The following is a 20,929-nucleotide window of genomic DNA, read 5'->3' as shown; positions in this document are numbered from 1 at the left end:
TGTCTGGGAGCACAGCCTTCATTTTCTGTAAGTAGTTGAGATTGCCAAGGTTAATGAAGTTAAAAAGTGTCAAGGACCAAGCAATGCTGAAGTTCTTGAGTTGAACATATCATTGCTATCTCCATTCTGCTAGCAGAATGCTAGAAATGCTCCCTGAAGAAATTGAGTCCATTTTATTGAGAGAAAGTACACTCTGTTTATTAGCACATCTCACACCTTCTAATCATTTCTTCTTTAAAAAATAATTACGAAATGAAGCACAGGGCAAAGTTATCTTCTTATCCAGTGAGCAACCTTACAACTTATCACCTGTTATCATCATTAGGGCAAGGTTCAAGCAGGATGATAAGTAATGCAGCTCAGAGGCAGAACTGACAACAGCTGTGGGTTTGTATATGGTATATGTCTCAGTGCTTTGGGCCAGCACCACTCAGCAGAAAGGACCTGGACTTTTGGGCCAGTCCTGTGACATATGCTTTGTGTTGTTTCTGAGACCTAGATTCTGTTTGCTTTCATTCTTCTGATCCTTAAACCCATAAGCAAAAGAGGCACAGGAATACAGGCTCAAACGCTCAAGGACAGAGCAGGTTATTTTCTGCTTTGGCACAGTGAAGACATATAGCGAAGTCATTGCTCAACTTAGAATGGCCTGTAGCTGTAGTTTCTAGAAATTACTACTTGCTAGAAGTGACATAAACTGCAACATAAGCAATATACACGTAAGCTTGGAGGGGCATTAGGTGCCAGTAAAAACAGAGCCCAGTCCTACTTGCACCACACTTTTAGTGGTGTCCATTAGCATTGTCTACGAGTGTCGTGTTTGACATAGAAAGTAGATTCTCTTCACACAGGGCTGCAGAGGCAGAACAAGCAGACATTTGGATTCATTTCCTTTGCACTGACCTTTTCAACAGTCGTACCACTATCCTGCTAAATAATGTGATCTTTAGAAAGGGTACATTAAAAGTAATAGATCTGAACAAACCATGGTCTCAAAAATACAAGTTGAGAGCTGAGAATAGTACTGGGCTTTCATTACTGGTACCATGTCAGTAGGGGATTTTTTGTTTGTCATAGGAATCTGCCAGGAAACATATTTAAATGCTGAACTTCTGAACTTCTCCTTTCACCTGTATTTGAACCCTGCTAAATGATTTTACAACTATTATTGCTTTATAACCCATGACTGTAAATTCTTCCATTAGATTTTATTACTTAAGGATAAAAATGTGTGCCTGGGGTTTGTATTTATATTTAATAATATGTATATGCGCTCCCACAAAGTGGCTGAGAGATAAGATAGAAGGGATGAACGGCTATTTGTATCTGAGGACAGTGACGTCCCTCACTGGGAGTCCATTTCGGACTGCAGTGTGGAGATCCGACAAACCAAACCTGTAGTCACCTCGCCAAATGGCCCCCAGAAGCCAGAAAACCTTTAGGTTGGTAGAAGAAGGAAAAAACACAGTTTGGCCAGGCTCAGGTAACAAGAAAATGGTGAAACTGTTTCAAATTAAAAGGAGTGAGATTTAGACAGGATGTAAGGAAGATGGTTTTTACAATAAGGACGGTGAGGCACTGACACAGGTTGCCCAAAGAGTGGTGGTGCCTGGAGGCATCCAAGGTCAGGATGGAGGGACTCTGAGCACCCTGATCGAGTTGTAGGTGTCCCTGTTCATTGCAGGGGAGTTGGATCCAATGGCCTTCAAGGATCCCTTCCAGCTCAAAAAATTCTACGAAAATTGTAAATTTGCCCCTATAAAAATTTTGCAACTTTTAAAACTGCCACTTAAAACACAAGACTCTTTCGATTTTGTTCTCTTTTCTGAGGCTGCAGGACTAATGATTTTAAGCTTTCCTCCATTATCTAAAGAGCTAGATTTCATTTTTAACAAACCCTGAATTATGGAATAATAGCAAGACTCTAAAAGCTTTTCTCTCTCTGACAGAAAAAAAAAAAAAAAACAACAAACTAACAATCACTGTAAAACAGCTGACAAAAATGATTGGAATGGATATCATTGGTCCTCAATATGCCCATTTCTACTGTATGAACCCTGTCTCTCATGTGATGAACTTTAAAAGGATAAAGTTGAGTTTTATTCAATTGGTTTCTTTCTTCCAACTTCTTTTTTTGGTTTTTTTTGGTTTTTTTTTTTTTTTTTTTTTTTTTTTTTTTTTTTTTTTTTTTTTTTTGGATTGTTGCCAAATAGAAACATCAAGAAAAGGTGAAGATTTCCACCAAGCTCTGGCTGAGGAGTCCTCGGGGTGCTGACTTCCAAGTAGGCATTGTCTTTCTCTCCACCAGTCGGTAGGAAGTCTAAGCTTTGTACAGATTGAGCCCCAGGCAGAAGTAAAGATGCACACCTAGAGAAGACTGCAGTGTTGCAACCACACAAAAACAAGGACAACGTGCACAGAAAGCACAGAGACAGACAGCCTGAGAAGCAGGCAGCCAGACACAAAACAAATTCAGTCTTTGCTCATCTGACAGTGATTTTGCCACTGCTGGGAGAGGACTAGCTTTGCTTCAGGACAGTTTGACATCTTTCAAAGGCTTCTGTTTTTCCTCCTTAAAGGGAAGCCAGGAGGAGCTCTATCCAAAAATACCCATTTCCACCAATGGCACTGACTCTCTGCCAAAGGTTTTGTGAAGAACTCAGTTGGGGGGTGGGATGAGGTCTAAAGCACAGAGAACATCAACTTCAGCCTGAGAAACAGTTGAGAAAGGGGAGAGAATGGGCTTTCTTTTCTTCTCAGAATAGTTCTCTCATTTCTGCCACTACTTCAAGATAAAATCAGGTTTAATAAAAGTAGAAGGGTTTCCATAAGTAGCTTCAAAGAGATGAGCTACTCAGAGGTTCAGGCAGACTAGGGAAACTCCACTCTCTGCCAGACAAAAAGTACTTCAAGCATGGGGGTCTGGATGGGCACTGAAAGTTTACAGAGTGATTTGGAGTATTTCAATTTCATAAGCACACCTTCTGTTTCAGATTGTATAGAACTTACACTTCACAGTTTGCTCCCTGTTTCTCCACCTCATCTGTCTCCATTACTCAATTGTTCCAAGTAAAACTCAAAAGGATTTGCTCTGCAAAATGAAGAATTGGTTTGCAAGATCCCAGAAGAGAAGAAATGTGCACTGACAGCATTTTTAAAATGGTATTATCATTCTGCTTTATCAAAGTTTAAGGCAATTAACTCCCTAAGAGCCTCAGGTGGCTGATTTCCTGATTACTCAGCCAGAGGGAATGTCATCACAACTGCAGCAATTAATTAATTAACTCATGCCAATTGATTGGAAGAGTCACTCCATTATAAAGCCCTTGCTTCAGTCTCTTGTCATTTTTCTGACACTGCTGGGAGTTTTTTTTAAGGATTTTCTAAGGTTCTTTTTTTCAGCCCAAAGGCAGACTCTTTTTAACACTCACAGCCAAAGCAATACATCAATTTTTGCTTGGACTACAGTGAAAAATACTTGGGTGCTCATATCTAGTGAGCACCAGCTATGTTCAGATAAAATAGCTAAATACTTTGGAAAAAGTCAACTATAGGGCTACGTGCCCCACCAGGATTGATTGTGCTGGTCTTGTGATTTCTACCCACCGGATAGCAGCTCAGGGAGTGAAGCAATAGCATAGCCGTCAGCCTTGGTTCTGCTCCCAGAGGCACTGCTTCTTGCAGCAACTGGTTTCATCTTAGGTAGCAGGGTGGAAAGATAAAGCTCTCTCCATGCACTGTTGGTGATGTTAGGAGAGTGTGAGGAGGCAAGCATGTCAGGCACGTAAGTCTGGGCATTGAAAGCATAGTTTTTCCCTGAGGATCAGCAGAAGGATTGGGGCTTTTGTCTCCAAGCCCCTCGCTCCTTTCCGCTGAGCTCCAATAGCACTTACTTTCTCTGGAAGTTATCTGAATTGTGCAGACACTTCTCTCCTGCCAAGAAGTAGCTGTGTCAGGACTGTGTGCCATTATTTCTCTCTTTGTTCCCTTCTCATGCTGATGACGGATTTCAACTTTTTGGGCTCTTCTCCAGCTGCTGTCAGAGTTCTTTATTTATTAAACAATTTCTTTGCCTTTTCCCCTGGAAAGGGCAGCATGGGGAGAACTCATAGCAGGGGTCTTCAGCCCCGATTCATGCGAGGTAACGGGGATCTCACTACAACTCATTTGGCTTCCTTGTGGTGCTCAGGTTTATCACACTCCTTCAGCTGCTGACTGTGAGAAACAAAAGGTGTGCAGCATCACCTCTGCACGTAAAGCTCTGTGTGTGGTGCTCCTGGCATTCTGTGCTCTGCACGCTCTGCTGACCATTTGGTGCCAAACCAAGAAGTGTAGGCTGCCAAGCTGGGCAAGGACTAGCAGTGACAAAAATACAGCAGACCTCCACTGGGTTTTCAGCTTGTCTTTTTGTTTGTTTGTTTATTTGCTTCTGAAAGCATACAACCAAAAATGTTTCTCTCTAAGTTTTCTGTGGATAGTTGTACTTTGCACAAGGGTGGTGTGACTGGAGGGTATGTGGAGATCCTCAGCACCCACTTCTCCTCTCCTGGCATGGGTCCCAGCAGCTGTGCAGGCAGCCTCTGCAATCATGCTCACTATCTTCACTTCTCTCTTTCAGCCTCATGCTTCACTGCAACCTCACACCCTCCTGGTAATGAAAAAGACATAGACAGGATTTGTAATGCTCTCATCCTTGTCAAGGCCATATCCTCAACTGGTAATGGATCACCCAGAAGGATGCACTGTCCTGGGTGATGGGAAGATCCTGTCCCTGCTCCAACTTTGAGGCTAGGAACAAGGCACAGCAGGATAAGACAATGGTGTTGAGAACACCTGTGAGGTAGTGCTACCTGCTCCCCTTCACAGACCTTGCATCCCATGGCAGGCAACTGTAATGGGGCTGGCTATCCCTCTCTGAGGCTGCTCTCTGCTTTTCTTTCTCTAGATGTGAAACATCAATGGGACACAGCATATTGCTGTGAGGCTGTCTGATGGGGTCTGGCTTTCTTTCAAGTAAATACAGAGCATTTTTTTACAGGTCTCACTGTGTTTCACAGCCCTGAGCTGATCACATTCGGATACCGTTTGTCCAGCACTCCATGATGTCCTGTCTGGTTAGTGTTTCTCCCAGTAAGCCCATCTCCAACGTTTTCCTTTTGGTGGCTTTGGCAGGAAAGGCAGGGGCTCATCCTCCAGGGTGTGAATTTTCTTTAAACAACCTGGAAAACCAAATTCAGAAAGGTGCCTCTTAGAAACTGTGATGCTACTGCTTCAAGAAAATGACAAAAACTATCCTCTCTAAGGCAAGGAGGGGTGACAAGCAACAGGGGTTTATTAATGCTTTTACATGTAATGTCATTGAGTTCTGAGCATCTCACTCATGACTGACTTGGTCCTGAGATTTGTGGAAGTCACAGCATTGAGCACTACCTACTATTGCCATGTCAGTCCCCTTTCTGCAAACCACTTCAGACTTCTCTCATTCCCTTCCTTCTCATTGGCCTGCATTTCAGTGAGTTTCCAGAATAGCCACTCTGTGCCCCTTTCTGAGAAAAATACCTAGTCTAGGTGAATGATGGTAACCTGCAGTATGAGAGCATGAATAATACTTAATGGAGATAGCAGCATGAGTGAGTTGAATAATATCAGATTAGGAATCTCCATCTCTGGCAGTGACCTGTTGTGTATCCTTGGATGTGCATGTCTCAACTTCCTTTGACACAGGCTGTTACTTTTAACTTCAAGTTCCTGCTCTCTTAATCTCATGCTCTTTAGGGTGAGGACCATTTCCAGCTTCAGCGTTGCAAAGCTCTTAACGCAACTTGCTCTTGTTCAAAGACTACAAGCATTCTAATCTAAGTAATAATTATTATCTGTTCATGGAACTGTATAAACATTAATCATTTTTTCTCTGTCCTTTGCAAAAGAATGGTTGCCAGAGGAGGGTTACACCACCCACTTTCAGATAGGGTTATATTTCAGGAGAATATCACTATACTTAATTGATCATTTCTTTAGCACTGAAAAAAGAAATGTTCCATCTCTTTTAATCTAACCCACTTTGTTTGCTACATTGTCAAAAGTTATATTTAATTTTTATCTTTCTATATCATAATAACACCTAGGGACTTCTATTAAAGAGCAGGACTATGCTGTTTCATGAGCAAGGAAGAAAAAGCAGTCTTTGCCCCAGAGAGAGATATAAATGGTTATAAAAACAGTGATAATTCATTCTCCTAACACTTTTGTAAAGTAAGCAAATACGATTATCATCCTCATTTTACAGATGGGGAAGTATGTCATGGAAAGGTTAAGTGATTTATCTGTCACTACACAGTACATAATGACAAGAAAAGACTAAAACTGTGCCTGATCTCAGAACTAGGCACAGTTCTCTCTTCTGTGACATGAGTCATTAGCAGCAAAAAACAGAAATGGGAACCAAAGTTTCTGACACAACCGGTTAAAAAATTCCCATCTATTTGTTGAGAGATAAAACTGTAAAACAAGAACTTCCCAGAATTATTTTCATCATTTGCCAGTAATTCAAATCCTTAAACTGAGAAATCCTGAATTTCCAAATTCTGTTTTCAAACAAATAAACTGATGTCCACCACATTGTGCTGCTTCTCTCTCATTCCTTCATCTTCATTTCAAAACATCATATCTAAAAATATTAACATAAATTGGCAAATGTTGACATACCTTACATGTTTCCCTTCCTATTTTTTCCTGATGAGACCCAAGAAATCACCCTTGTTCAGAACTATCTTTCTGGGATATATCCCCATATAGGTCTGACCAGAGTTGGTTTCCAAGGTAAGCCAGCTTTGTGCATGGCTCCCGTGGCCCCCATGCCTGACAGGCTACATATAGAAGAGACCCCTTCCTACCACTACTGCAGGTAGCCTGGAAGATGGACAAGCTGGTGTTTTATCATCACCTGCCAGATTTCCCCACAGTGGGACATCTTGAGGGTCATGTCTGCGATTTAGGACCTGTGTGTGATAAATTTCAGACCAGCATGTCCACATTCCTGCAGGAAGCCTTGTCCTCCACAGCAAGGTGCTGAGCTTCACTACAATCCGAACTCTCTGTGCCTCCTTTCTCTTCATAGTTGGCTGTCATCATTGTTCAACTGGCATTACAGTAGCAGATGCTCTCCTGCGGCTTCAGGTCACAAAGAAACGTTTGTCTGTTTTCTGAAATATGCTTAATATTTAACTGACGCAAAGTAAAATTCCTCTCCAGCTGGTAGATGTAAAACCTCAGGTGTAGCAACAGCAAAGCACCCCTTCCAAGCTGCTGGGAGGACCAGGACAGGCGCTAGCCCTGAAGTGTGTTCTTCCTGCATGTATGCAGCTCCCATTCCCTCTGGAAAAGTTTCTCACTTAGGGAAATGGAGTCCAGAAATGTCTCCTCTGTCACGTTCCCCAAAGGGCATCATTGTTTATTTCCTCTTTACCTTTTCACCTCTGCTTGCCCTGTTTGTAATGTGGAGTTTATGATGTAATTATATCTCACACAGCTGAAATTGTCCCCTTATCACCAGACTGATTACACTTAACAAGGCATAAACTCCCTCTCTCATTCTCTGCCAGGAGTCCAATTTTAAGCTCTAATTGTTTTATAGGCCTTTTGCACTCAGGAGAGAGAAAAAAAAAAGAAAAATTGGTTGCCATTTACATATGTTGTGTAAGGCACATTTCTCACCCTCCCATCTACATGAATGCCTCTTGGGGACTGCCCAAATGACCAACAATCCTACAGCTTATATGCCTCAGTGCTTTCCTAATGATTGCTAGAAGCCTCAGGTTTTCTCCTTCTCAAGAATAAACTATTTCTTAGAGGTGAACAGCAAGAGCTCCTTCCCAGGGAGAGAGCTGTAGTTTCCGGTCAGAGTCAAGAGCAGACAGCAGGAGAGCACCTAGCTCTGTTCTGACCACCATATGCAAGGGCTCAGCAAGGACGCTTGGTCTTGTGCTAAGTCATGGGAAGCAGGGAGTTACATGGGCCAGCTGGGGCCCTCTGGGAGATCTGGATCTCTAGGATAGTAGTTGTGAGATTTCTGAAGCAGCACCTGAATTATTCATAGAATCAGGGAATCATTAAGTTTGGAAAAGAACATTAAGATCATGTCCAATAGTTGACCCATCCTCACCATGCCCACTACCCATGTCCCTCAGTGCTACATCACATACATGGTTCCTGAAGATCTCCAGGGACAGCGATCCTCCTATTTTTTGACAGTAATAGTCTGTTGCCTGTCTGCATCTACCTGACGCAGGCCATATTCAGATTTCAAGGGTAAACTTTAGGTCTTTTAGTACATGTGCAGTACCTTGCACAGTAAGAGTCTGCTATCTGAGCATATGTACTGCTGTAGTACAAGCAAACGAGCAGTGACACAATGCTAAGAAAAGGAGCTCATGTAAAGGAGGGCTGGGTGGCCTATCAGAACAAGGAGCAGAGACCAGCACAAGAAGCAAAGTGGTGTCATGCTCAGAGTCGAGAGGTCCCTGCTAACAGTTTTTTCTGTCTTACCTGGCCCTCCTCCAGATCCTTTGGCTGCTAGAGCTGGCTTATTCTGCAATTGCTTATTCTATTTTCTCCTTTCTTCCCCAAGCTCACTTGGCCCTAGGGATGTTCAGTGCCATATTTGCAGTCCAAGCAAATAGCCTTTCATAAAATCCAAGCCAGATGCCCAGCTGGTGAACAAATCACATAGCTCAATTGACTTCTGTGGCGCTATGACAATTTATAGCAGCTGAGACTCTGGTTCTGTAAACTGCAGTGAGCTTGGAGGGGAAACTGAAAGGGCTGTGTACACCATAGGTTGAGGATGTATATCAGTGTGCGAGATGTTGTGAAGGGCTTTGGAGAGAAATGCTGTGCAGCAAAGCTGAGGAGTACAACTAAAGAAAGCGAGCTGACAGGAGAAGAATACAGAGCAGCACTGTGGGTTAGGTGTGATGGGAAATAATTAAACCCACCAGGGCATGCAAGCTTGCTTTCCTAACATACTTGACAACATGGTGATGATGGAGAATAAAAATGCACTAGGTGTCATTCTGTCAGTCCTATACGGCTGGCATGTTGTATAGCATCTTGTGCATTCTTACAGTGGCAAACAAATCCAAGAGTGCATAGATGTGGACATGATAGAACGTGAAAGCTAACTACAGGCCATGGGCACTGATGTGTGCCCAGTAAGAAAAGTTCAGAAGAGGAGTTGCAGGGAAGCTGCTATTGTTCCATTCTTTACTCTGGTTTCATTAATATCTTCACTGAAGATTTGGAACAGTTTGGAGGAATGAGTAGAGAGGATGTGAGGACCTGCTTTCACAGGCAGCCAAGGAAGAGAAATTACAAACTGAGAACAGGAGAAATTGAAACAATGGGAAGAAATAACCCAAATGAAACATTCAGCTTGGCAAAAAATGTAACTGATGAGATCCAGGGAGAGAGGGAGGGAGGAAAGTAACCCAAACCACGGGTGCTTAATGGGAAAAAGAGAGCTGTAACACTGGAAGATGACTATGGGTCATAATAGAGGGCAAATTGCATATGACTTTGGCAAGGCAATAAAACACTCTTCTTCATGCACAGAAGCACCTTACGCATTATACAGCAGCAAGCCCTGCTTTTCTTTCTCTACAGATGCCACACCTAAACTATTATTTTCAGTTCTGAGCACTTCAATAACCGAAAGCTATTGACATAGCAATATACATTGATTACTGGAATGGAGACATCTAATTACAAGGAAAGGTGGAAAGAGCAAAGTATGCATCAGTTCACTAAGCAATGACTAAAAATAAATGGGATAATTGCTGACACAGTCAGATATAAAGGAGGGACAGTAATATTACAAGAAGGAAGAGAAGTATAACTAGGGATAAAAGAAAAAATTAATTTATGAAATCTCAGGAAACTTCCAGGTAGTGATAATATGTTCCTTTTTGTAGCAAGTTTCCCCTTTTTTGGAAGGTAGCGGATCTTTGTGATGTGAGATATTGGAAGGTGCCGTAAATCAACAAAGACATTTCGTAGGCAGCATAAGTGTACCTGCTTGAAAAGTATAGTTTGTAAGACTTCCTAGCATCTTGGAAACACCAAGACCAACACCATAAAAGACTAGAATAGCCAGCCTTGCTGTAAGTCAGGATTGAGGCATTACTAGTAAATTGTCTGAAGACCAGCTCTGATGATGGGATTAGGTGAGTTTGCGGGACCTGTGTTAAGACACAGCTTGCTTATTAGCTGCTGCTGTTTGACTGGCAGTGGCCAGTGCTACTCTATGCCAAAGCAAACACATTGCACATGTCCGCATCAGGGAATGCCATCCAACCACTCCTCTTGTTAAGCTACCACCACAATGCCACCCCGAGGCTGAAGGGAACGACCACTCTCCATATGGATTGCATATGGATGGGGCTGGAGGACTTATTTCTACCTTGTACTGAGTGTATGTGTGTTAGTGCAATGCAAAAAGCACATACAGTCCCTAGTTGTTTGGTGCCTCTCAAGATGTTGCATTCGCAGCCCAGAAGGCCAACAGTATCCTGAACTGCATCAAAAAAAGGGTGGCCAGCAAGGAGAGTGAGGGGTCTGTCCTTCTCTGCTCTGCCTTCATGAGGCCCCATCTGGAGTACTGCATCCAGGACTGGGGCATGATAACACTGTTTGATAAAGCAAATTCTCAGCTACAAAACACCATTAACACTATTTCTCCACATAGTCACCACCATGAGCTATGCACTTTTGCCAGCAATGAACAAAAGTTTTCATACCACACTTGTAAAAATTTGTTCCAGCAGAGGTAACCCACTGTTGCTGTTGCCAATACTGACAGAAACCACCCGCCGCCTCGCTGTATTCACATGCACTGTTTGGTTTCCACAAACATTCCGCAAGCATCAATGAATGTCAGTGGGTGACATTTTTCTGCATGGAGGAGTTCAATGACACACCTTTGCTTCATACACATTTCCATGTCAGACACCATTTTGTCAAATCGCCCTTCTGCTGCTATCTGTCACATAGCAACAATATGTAATGGAATACTGGTGGGAAGGTTCAGCCTCTACCGGCATACCACCATCTGCCTCTTATGCCATCACTCAACGTAATATAGGAGGCATAACTTTCCAAGCAACCTTCATTAAATATATTGTATAATTAACTTATATAGGGGCTGGGCCACTCAGCAGCGAAGAACCACTGCTATGATATGGCCTGTGGCGGGCTGCACTGTGAGCTGTGCTGGGCCTCATGCAGCCCATGGGCCATGGGTTGAACATGCCTGGGTATGATGTTAGGAGGAAATTCATTACTCAGAGGGCAGTGAGGCACTGGCACAGACTGCCCAGAGAAGCTGCAATACCCCTTCCCTGGAGGTTCATGGCCAGGTTAGATGGGGCCCTGAGCAGCCTGAGCTTTATTTTTATCGTCATACTTCTTACTCTCCTCTTCATCTTGCTATTATGAGAGGCCAGAAGGACAGAAAAGCCTATATATTTCCTCCACTTCAGTGGATATGAATCTGCCCCCAAGGGACTCCTCCCTTTTGTATTTCCTCAATTCCCAGGTCCTTCTTCTTTCAGACTCTCGTTTTCCATTACACCCCAACTATTGTGTCTGATAAAAAATCAGTTTTTTCACTCAATCTTCCCCATACAGCTCCAATTCTGAGTGGATAGAACATGTCTAACCTGCTACCAACCTGCTAAAAAGAAAGCTCTTAAATCAACCTAGGAAACTGGAGCCGGTTGAGGCCCATCTGAAACACACACAAACCTCCTCGTTTAATGAAGAACTGTTCATTCCTATAGCAGGTAGAGTTATTTTTTACAGTGCAGTGATCTAAACTGACAGAGGAATTACATACCTTTCTCAGCCTTTTCTTTTCTCTTTCCCCTTTATTTTCTTAATTTTTTCATCATTGACTGGACAATGAGTGGCAACAAGGTGTTTCATCACAGGGAGAAAACTGTATTAACTTAACATTAGATCTGACACTCCTAAGGCAGTTCTGATTTCCTGGAAAGAGAAACAAATTCAGCCCCACTTTACATATAGGATTGTAGGTGCAGCACATGATCCAATATGCAAAGGCATTACCAAAGAAACAAGAGAATCTGAAGGGCCATTTTAAGGATGTGCCAGCATTTAGTTGGCTGAGGTTTCTCTTTGTTGTTGTTTTGGAAGAAACCCTGGGAAAATAGCCAACGTATCTGCAGCCAGCATTGCAAATAAGTAGGAAATTATTAGTGTATATCTGCAAAACACAAAATGTACATCTGTCTTGACTCATTATGAAGAACTAATCATAGATTCATAGAATGGTTCGGGTTGGAAGGGACCTTAAAGATCATCATGCTGCAACCCCTGCCACAGGTATCAGCCCAGGGCCCCATTCAGCCTGGCCTTGAATACCTCCAGGGATGGGGCATCTACAGCTCTCTGAACAGCCTGCTCCAGTGTCTCACAGCCCTCTGTATCATGCATCATCAAGCACGGACTTTGCAGCTCAGCTCCATCTTTCCACAAAGCCTGCCCCACGTTCTGCCACCCATCAAGGCAAGCAACTTACATGACATGAATCCTTGAGGTTACAGAAGAGGTCACTGGAGTATTTTGATGGTGTGCAGCAATAGAGCAAGGACCAACAGGGAGAAATTAGAAAATAGGAAGTTCCATGTTAACACAAGGAAGATCTTCTTCAGAGTGACAGAGCACTCATTGTGGAGTCTCCTCTGGAGGTATTCAAAATCCATCTAGGCACCTACCTGTGTGACCTGCTGTAGGGTTGAACTCAATGATCTTGTAGGTCCCTCCCAAACACCACAATTGTGCAATTCTGTGTGATTTCAGACACCTCTTTGCTGTGTCATGGAAGCAGTCAGAGAACCCTGGTTTCCATTCCAGCCTGCCTCACATGTGAACATACATGGCTCAACATTTTACTAGTGTGTAATTCTGTGTATACGTGCATGGCTGTGTGTTTATAAAGCCAATAAGGGCCTGCTAAGGAGTTCAAAGTCCTGCAAGAGAATACCAGTCAGAAGATAAACCCCTTCAGCTTATCTCAACAGGACTCTTGTCCATGGAGCTCTATCCTGTGTACAACACTTGACAGCTGCTGTAACAGCTGAAGAGCAGCCCTTCCTGTTTTCACACTGTTTTTCAGGCTCTGCACGTTTTGTTTCACCACTCTGTTAACCACAGCATTGGTTCAGAGACATCCTTGTCACAGGAGCAGCCAGGTTGTCCCCTCTCCAGGGCACCACCTCAAGGGTGGTATCACCTTTCAGGTGGTACAACTTGCTGGTGCAGGATGCACATTGCTTGTTGGGATGGTTGGAATACCTTGTCCCAGGAGCCACTAGGATGTTTGTGACTGTGAGAAGGATGCAGCTGGAGTGCCGGATTTGGTGCTTAGCAGCAGGCTAAGCATTCGGACTACAAAATGAACCCTTGCAAATTGCCAGGGAGAAAGATTTGCAAGTGCCCCATCTACCTGCTGCTTTTTATCAGGGGTGTGTTTCCCAAATCAGCAATCATTTGCAGCCATTACCTGGGGGGGGAATATTTGCTGGAGATACAGCCTTCCATAAAGCTTTTGGATTAAGAGACATGGATATTTGTAAATGCCATTCTATTTCAAAAGCTGTCACAACATTATCAGCAGACACATTAGTCAGGAAACAAAGTTTCTAGCAACAGTGCAGTATCTCCTGACACAAAAAAGATGCAGAGCATTTGGACTGGATTCAGAACAAGATCACAGGATAATAAGAGGGCTGGAGCACCTCTCCTAAGAAGACAGGCTGAGGGAGCTGGATTTGTTCAGCCTGGAGAAGAGAATGCTCCAGGGATACCTCATTTCAGCCTTCCAGTACTTACATACAAGAGAGAAAACAACTTTCTACACTGGCAGATAGTGATAGGTCAAGGTGGAGTGGTTTTGAACTAAAAGAGGGGAGATTTTGATTAGATGTTTGGAGGAAACTCTTTACTCAGAGGATGGTGAGTCACTGGCACAGCTGCCCAGAGAAGCTGTGGGTGCCTCATCCCTGGAGACTCAAGGGCAGGTTGGATGGGGCTCTGAGCTTTCTGAGCTGGTGAAGGGTATCCCTGCCTATGGAGATGGGTGGGAACTGTCTGGGCTTTAACGTCCCTTCCAACCCAAGCCATTCTATGACTCTACGATCTACGAATTTTTGCATCTGGATTTTTTAATGTGCAGCCTAACCTTGTAAGCTTTATATCTCTGCACACAATGGCCTTTAACTAGGAACATTTATTTTATGGAAAATAAATAAATAAACCATTTCACAGAGCTTAAGCAGACAAGCTACGGCTGACCAGCCCCACAGAAAGAGACATCACTACAATTACAGCCGCAGCAGACCGTGATGGTATCTCAGGAGTCAAGGCTGTGCACTGTGCTAGTGCTGCTCAGGCTACAGCAAGGCAAACCTTTTAGCTTCATTACTTTGGCTGTGCCCTGCTGACATCCCGAGGATTTTCCCTTTCCCTTATTTATGTTTCTGCCTTTTTGGTCATGAAGTCACAGCTGCCACAAGTAGTCAAAGGAGTGAGAAAGAAGAATATCAGACCTGGGGAGATTGTAATCTGGAGTGGGAAAAAAATGCATTCCATCTCAGATGAAAAATGCAAAGGAAATGTGGAGGGAGAGGGGGGGGGGGGGGGAAAAAGTGATCTGTAACAGACATTCGAAAGGAGGGATGAAAAATCAGAAAAGTGTAGAAGGGAAGGAGCCTTGGCAGTGACAGATAGTAAATTCATGCAGGCCATGAAATACGACATGACAAAAAGCTTTGCCTCCATAGTCTGGCCATGGCTGTTGCAAATGAGAGGAGTCAGTGATCGCTTGTGCAAGCTCATCCTCTCCTCCTCCAGCCTCTTTGGCTAGTACTCCACAAGACAGGGCTGGGCACCAGTGCTGTGCCAAAGTGTGATGCCCACAGTGAGCAAGGCAGCTCTGCTTTGTCTATGGCAGCTTTTCTCAACTGTTAAAAGTAGATTTTTTAGGATGGAAGCATGGGGTAGCCTAGGAGAAAGAAGTTACTTGACTGGTTTTCAGCAGCAGTAGCAGCAGCTTACAGCTCCTACAGCAGGAAGTCACATTCCTCCTGTCCCTGAGGTGTTTTCCAGCAGGACAACACTCAGAGCTGAGAGGAAAACTGGGGGGAAAAAAAGAACAGCTGTTTAGCTTGTCTCAGCAGTGACTGTGAGGATATTAGCAGATAACCTAAAGAGTTCTGAAAGTTGTAGCCAGTAAAAAGGAATGTGAAGGTTGGAGAGGAGAGCTTGTAGGGATGGGAAGGAGGATCACTGTTTGACACAGTAACAGGCTGAGAATGACTCAGACTGAAGAGCTCCACCAGAGATGTCTACAAAGCCAGAGATATCTTCGGGCAGCCACTGGTTCTGGCTGATACCTGGATGTGTTGCTGTAATACCCACCAGGTGTGGGTAGAAAAACACTGCATCTTATCTTATCCACACCATCTCCGAACAAGGAGTCTGTGACCTCATAGTGTGGAATAAGGTCATTCCTCTTCTCAGTTAATGATGATGGCAATTCCAGTAAAGAAAGTTCACCAAAACTGGGATTCAGTTCTGTGTGGTTAAGGCAGCTACATAATGCAGCAGCAGTAAAATACATCCTTTTTCTGGCTGTGCCAGTACTAGCAACCTTCCAGTTATCATCTCACTGCAGAAATGATCTGCTTGGATTCCAAGACTCTGGGGAAAATTGCCCAGAATGTGTTTCAGGAGGAGCCTGTGTCATCCTCTGATAACTACCTGCAGTGCAAAGTGCTACAGCTGATGCAGTGAGTCTATGAACCTACCCTTAGCATATGATCAAGCAGATTTCCCAGGTTTAAGAGCAATAATGCAAAAGCTGTTCCATGCATTTACTTATCTTTCTGCATATTCAACCATCATGCATTCCAACAGACGTGGAGATGTACTGCATTTTTTTACAAACCATTCTTTGTTGCTGGGCCTGCTTACTGGCAATGAGCAGTGATACAGGCTACATACACATCATTTCAGCTTGCTGCCCATTGGCAAAAGCAAGCAGGCAAATGCATGCTGAAAACCACTTCTCACAGGTGGTCCTCCATGAGCTGAGGCCCAGTGGGGTGTGAAAGTAATATCTCTGCCCTTTGATGACCACGTTCCCAGATTTCAGTCCAGCTGAACAGCAAATAAAAATACAACAGCAGGAGAGGGTTGTAATACTTGCTTTGTACATGGTTTTCTATCACATCACAGCTCCCATGGAATAACAGTGAGATGTGTGATTTTGCCTGTCCAGAGATATATCCTCTCCTTTCTCCCTCCTGTTGAAAAAGCTCGTGGTCATTTGAGAACATTGAAATGGAAATGATGTCTTATGAATGCTGTGGCCAGCATATAGTGGATGGAGCCCAAGTTGGCCTTCAAACACAGCAGCCACCCATCAGTCACAGGTGAGAATATCCTGCTCTTTATATGGGGTGACCTTTTGGCAGTGTCCACAAAGACATCTCCATGCTGCTGAAGCTGGCAATGTCCTTTCCTAGCCCAAGAAACTGTGTCCGAAGGAAATGAAGAAGTTACCCAGAGCAGTATCTGTGAACAGACAAGGTCTGGGAGGCTGTTCAGAAGGCCATAACAGACGTTCATTTTTAAGCAAAATTATTGGATCTATTCATTGATCCAAGCACCATAAGAAGCAAGAACAACTTCATAGGGAATACATCATACATACAGTACACAATGTGTAACAGATTCTAAGGAATAATAGCAGGTAGTCCTGTACTCAGGAGAAGTGTTAGTAATTCTTCACTCAATGGGGGGCACAGAAGGAGAAAGGATAGCATCAAAAGATCACATAAGGGTTTTCCCGCATGATATATCCCCTAAACACTGTGCATAAAATCACTTGGCAAAATATCTCTTCTGCAATATACGGCTCCTTCATTCCTCTATAGCACAACACAGCATCCAGAGAATATAAATTTCCATGAAAGACTGAAGCATCTCTTTGCAAAACCCATGGCACCCATCCATCTCAAGCATAGTCCATATCGCTTCATATCCCTCCACGAGACCAGCTTTAGGACTGATCAAAGTTCATCAGCAAAGTGAGACTCAGAGTTCCTCAGGCTTTGGAAAACAACTTTTCGTGTATATTTGTCATTCCTGGAACAAATCTAAAATGTCTGGTCCATCTCCAGATATGTCCCTTCTTTAACTGTACCATGGAGAGCACAGCCTTCCCATGCTGTGTCTTGTAGTCCCCAAAGCACAGCCTTCACCCTTCAGTATTAAAAGCGAGTTGCTCATCTCAAGGTACCAGAAAATTCAGCACAATCCCAAGGAAAACAAAGAGTGAGCAAACCTTGGGCAAGCTCATATCCTCCACCCATTTGGGTTTTCCCCAGAGAAGAGCTGAGCCACATGGCTGGAGAGCTTGTGTTTCCCTTCCTACTCTACTCACTGGCAACAAAAAAAAGAGGTCAAAACAGGGAAAGGGGGGATCCCACAGCACCGGCCAGACAGGATGGGGCGAATTGCTTCTTAAGGGCAGGCTGAAGTGATGGAATTTGTTCTTTCATTTTTAGCAGAGGAGGAGCAGCTTCATTGCCACCTGTTCTTCTCAGCCATAACTTCTGGATTTCAGTTTCTGAGGCGTTCAGTCTGATGTCAGTTCAAAATGCATACTCATCACAACTGCACAGTATACTGTTCATCTGCACTGGTTTAAAGGAGCTACTTCAGCTACATTCATTTATACCTGGAGAGAAAGCTTCTAAAACATTTCTTTGGAAGTAAGACTTTCGATAATATGGGAAAATAAACCGAAGCAAACTCCCACAGACTGCTGCAGCAAGGTTAGTTTTCATAACCTATGAATCTAACACATCATATTCTTTTTTTCATTCTTTTTTTTCCTTAATTATTCCTGTATTTGCCAATTACCAGTACCAGAGCATCATGTGTTCAAACAAACTCAAGTCTTCCTGGCCTCTCCTTGCATCTTATTAGATCCAGCAGTGAAATCATCATGCTAAATTTGTGCCTTCCTGTTTATTTCTACCTTGCCAGATTGCAAAGAGCTGCAAACTGTGTGTTCTTTATAAATAATGATAGCGCTTTGCATTTATATAACTTTCCATCTGTGGATCAAAGAAGTACACAAAACAAGGTTTGATGTTCACAGTTTATTATCATTTTCACTTCAAGCATAGGGAGAGAGGAAGCGCAAAGTTAAAGGTTTCCATTTACAAGCTAGCTTTGTTGGCTAGGGAAAGACTTCTTTTGATTCTCTGATTTGATAAGACCAGGGTGATTTTAAAGTCCTGAGGCCACACGTGAAATGAAGAGAGTAGCTACCATAGAACTGTAGGATGGCTTAGTTTATAAGGGACCTTAAAACCAAGCCAGTTCCAAACCCCTGCCATGGGCATGGCTGCCACCAACCAGATCAAGCTGCCCAGGGCCCCATCCAACCTGGCCTTGAGTGCCTCCAGGGATGGGGCACCCACAGCTTCACTGGGCAGCCTGTGCCAATGCCTCACCACCCTCTAAATAATGAATTATCTCCAAACATCTAATCAAAATCTTCCCTCGTTTAGTTTAAAGCCATTCCTCCTTGACCTATCACTATCTGCCCATGTAAAATTTGATTTCCCTCCTGCTTATAGTCTCCCTTTAAATACTGGAAGGCTGCAATGAGTTCTCCCTGCAGCCTTTTCTTCTCCAGACTGAATTAGCCCAGCTCCCTCAGCCTGTTGCCATAGGAAAGGTGCTCCAGCCCTCTGATCACCTTCATGGCCCTCCTCTGGACCCGCATCTTTCTTGTATTTAGAGCCCCAGGCCTGGATACAATACTGAACATGGTGCCTCATGAAGGCAGAGTAGAAAAGGACAGTCACCTTCCTCTTCCTGCTGCCACCCCTCTGTTGATGCAGCCCACAATACTCTTGGTGCTCTGAGCTGCAAGCACTTACTGCTGGCTCATATTAATTTTTTCATCTATCAGAATCCCTAAGTCCTTCTCAGCAAGGCTGCATTCAATGAGTTCTTCTTCCAGTTAGTATATGTATCTGGGATTGTTCTAACCCAAGTGCAACAGCTTGCACTTGTCTTTGTTGAACCTCACTAGGTTCTCATGGGCCTGTCCAGGTCCCATTGGATGGCATCCCTTCATTTTGTTGTATCAACCGTACCACTCAGCATGACAGTACACTTAATTCCACCATCTGTGTCACTGATAAAGATTTTGAAGAGTAATTGTCCCAACACAGATACCTGGGGTACACCACACATCACCAGTCTCCAACTTGACATAGAGCCATTGACCAGAACCCTATGGCTGCAATCATCCAACTAAGGAGGCTACTCAGGACCCTCTCAACACCAGCCTTACCAAAAGCCCAGGGCATTAGTGCATGTGCAGGTTTTGTTATAGGGAGAAGATGAGGGAGAGCCTGCCTTGTCTCTGCAGGCAGATACTCGGTCACCTCAAACAAAGCGGAGTATGGTAGCTATGTTATCCAGAGTGCTGGCCCAAACACACACACTGCTGCTCAGAGGGGTTTGGTGAAATGGATGACTGCTCTAGGATTAGATGCTGAAAGCCAAATACCAACAACAGGGAGAGATGTACATAGTTGTATAGCATGTATGTACATAATGTATGTACATGCATACATTACTCTCCTAAATAGCAAGCCTGGAGTGACCACTCTCTGAAGCCCACGTAGCCTTTTTGGCTGTCACCTCCAAGACTGCATGAGCAAAATCATTTCTGAGTCAGCAGTCACCTCCTATTCCTATACTTTTCATCAGTGCCTTGCTGTTTTCTCCCTCTAGTACACACAGCTTAAAGTCAGTATGCCAGGAAGTAGCACCTCAAATCGATGGCCTGGAAATTGCTCAAGGTGCCATTTGTTTTGTGACAGTTTAATGCTTACATGTCCTAATGCACAAGGGAGAGCCAAGGTGAGAGTGAAGGGGAGCAGAGATGCCCTGCAAAATATCAGTGATAACTTTTAAGGCTCTGAATGGAATTTTAAGGAGATAGAAGCAAACTAGTTGGCAGAAGAAACCACTTTTAATCAAAGTACTTTCTTTCAAGCTGGCTTCTTTAAGTCTCCTTTAAAGAAATCTTTCCATGCTCCCTCCCTCCAATTTTAGACATTGCTTTTCCCTTTAAAAGACTACAACGTGGGGATTTTGAGCAGCTCTTCCTTTGTCTACTGACTGGAGATACATGCCAAATAAATACTCTGTATCCCCTGATGTGCTCTTATCCATCAAAGAACAAGCATGGCTTTAGGCAGCATTAAATCAATTCCGCATTTTGTACTGCTTTCTCCTTCCCCCCTTCTTACCAACTGGCCATAGAAGAGCCCCACTCACACACACGAGGCACAGAATTTGTTTTTCATGGCAGGTAGTCACCTCAGAAGAGTCAGAGTTTAAATATGGCTGCAGGAAATACAAAGATAAAGAGCTTGCAGGCAGCTAATCTGTGCAAGGAAGCTCAATGCAATATCCTTAAATAAGGAAAACGGCTCTTCTGGGCAATGACTGTACTAAGTCAAGAATACACTTTAAATTAACTCTGCTGGAATATGTAAAACCATTGGATATGTTGTATGTGTGACAGCATACCAATCCATATTTTCTCCACATGACCCAGTATCCTACACCTCATAAATAGGATGCCAAATCCCACATGCTCCTGACACAGCCAGCCCTCGCCAGCGGTTTCTTGGGGTATTTATGCCCAGTTTCTCACTTTCCCCAGAATATGAGGCTTCAAATCCAGGCTACCTTGAAACCAGTCCCAAGCCACCACACAGATCAACTATTTTATTTGTATAATTTTCTACTG

The 20,929-nt window shown here is 43.6% G+C and overlaps 1 long non-coding RNA gene across 1 annotated transcript; it reads right to left on the bottom strand.

Moving 5' to 3' along the window:
- Positions 1-4,447: 4,447 nt before the first annotated feature.
- Positions 4,448-7,320, bottom strand: LOC122170820. The gene is made up of 3 exons (XR_006171847.1): positions 6,944-7,320; positions 5,083-5,219; positions 4,448-4,648 (listed from the first exon to the last, which is right to left on the bottom strand). It is a non-coding gene; the product is annotated as an uncharacterized LOC122170820 (long non-coding RNA).
- Positions 7,321-20,929: the final 13,609 nt, after the last annotated feature.

Source organism: Centrocercus urophasianus, unplaced genomic scaffold, assembly GCF_019232065.1.
Source record: "Centrocercus urophasianus isolate 14NV4802_14NV808 unplaced genomic scaffold, USGS_Curo_1.0 seq_73, whole genome shotgun sequence".
NCBI classification, from domain to species: Eukaryota; Metazoa; Chordata; class Aves; order Galliformes; family Phasianidae; genus Centrocercus; species Centrocercus urophasianus.
This window is presented reverse-complemented; position numbering and strand designations above follow the sequence as displayed.